Here is a 1,373-nt window from a genome sequence, read left to right as displayed (position 1 = left end):
TTCCTGTGTGCACGTGACAATGGGTCCGGACTTCCGGCGCCCTGTAGTGGCGGCCATTTTGGTTGGTGTTGGGTTTATTTGTGGGAGACGCTAGTTAGCGCTAGGTCGGGACTGCGGTGACTGAACCCAGAAGGCGGAGAGCAGTTGTCCTCCGCTGCACGAGACGACTGTGGAGCTCTGTGACGGTGCCCAGCGTGTCCCACTCCTGGGCCAGGATAGGGACCGCCGTGCCCATATCTCCTGGCTGGTCGCTCTCTCCTCTGGACCCTGCTTAAAACCGAGTGGTTCCATGGCGGCGGCGGCGGCCACGCTGAGGCTCTCAGCTCAGGTAATTGTGGTGCCCTCAGGTCACCTCACCGTCGTCCAAAAGCAGCGAGGTGGTAGCGCCTGCTCACGGCTCTGCAGCCCGGACGCCGGCGTCGGGACACTGAGGCGCTCGCGGGAGGGGCCCCATTTCTGACACCCGTGGGATGCGGTGGGGAGACCTACAGGCATAGGGACTGGCGCAGGCAAAGGCCTGGAGGTGAACTGAGCCGGAATAATGGAATCTGGGGTCGACAGGTGCATGTTGGGAGCAAATTATGAGGCGGAGCTCCTCCTGGAAGAGTAAGCAGGCTGGGGCCATGCACTCGTCTTGAGGACGGTAGAAGCCATGGAGAGTTTCGAAGAAAGGAGGGATGTGTAGAGCATTGCAAGGGTAGAGATCATCAGTGATTTGTTTTTCTAAGACCAGCCGAGCGGGCGCAAAAGAACCAGCGGGTAGGCAAGTGTAGGAGCAAAACTGCAAGTTTATTTTGGTCACCTAAGGTGTGGGGAAGAAGTCTGTCGGCCTCCGGCAAAGGAGGCCGGCAGAGTCCCCCGATGGGGCTCTCGGAGGGAATTCCCACAGTCCTGACATCCCGACAGGAGTGGGGCTGTGAGAAGGCCCTGTGGCTCACTGGCGGAGAGCGGCTTTTCTAGGAGTGGGAGGGCAATAGGCGGGGTACGGGCGTGTCGGGGGGCGTTCCGCAGGTGCGACCAGGTAAATCTTGGTCTCTTTGGATTGACGTCACCTGGCGCATGCCCGGTTGGTCTGCACCCTCCCTGGGCGCTGGCTGCAATTTCGCGCGTGCGGGAAGAGCTGGTGGTGAAGAAGAACCCAGAAGTGCACCATCTTGCCTCCATTTGTCCAAACAATCCAACCTTTTATTGATAATAGTGATAAGGGGCGCCGTGGTCTGTCTGGCTGCTTCCTGCTGTTAAGGGGCGTCATTAAGGTCAGGGCCTATGGTTGAGTATTTGGATGCACGGATGAAAAATAAAATAAGGCATAGTATTAGTATAGGAATGAGGAATGGAAGCATTTGTTGGAATATGGGCAAAACCCAGAAGGA

This window comes from Colobus angolensis, unplaced genomic scaffold (genome assembly GCF_000951035.1).
Source record: "Colobus angolensis palliatus isolate OR3802 unplaced genomic scaffold, Cang.pa_1.0 Scaffold510, whole genome shotgun sequence".
NCBI lineage: Eukaryota > Metazoa > Chordata > Mammalia > Primates > Cercopithecidae > Colobus > Colobus angolensis.
The sequence above is the reverse complement of the archived record's forward strand: the minus strand, read 5'-3'. Positions refer to the sequence as shown.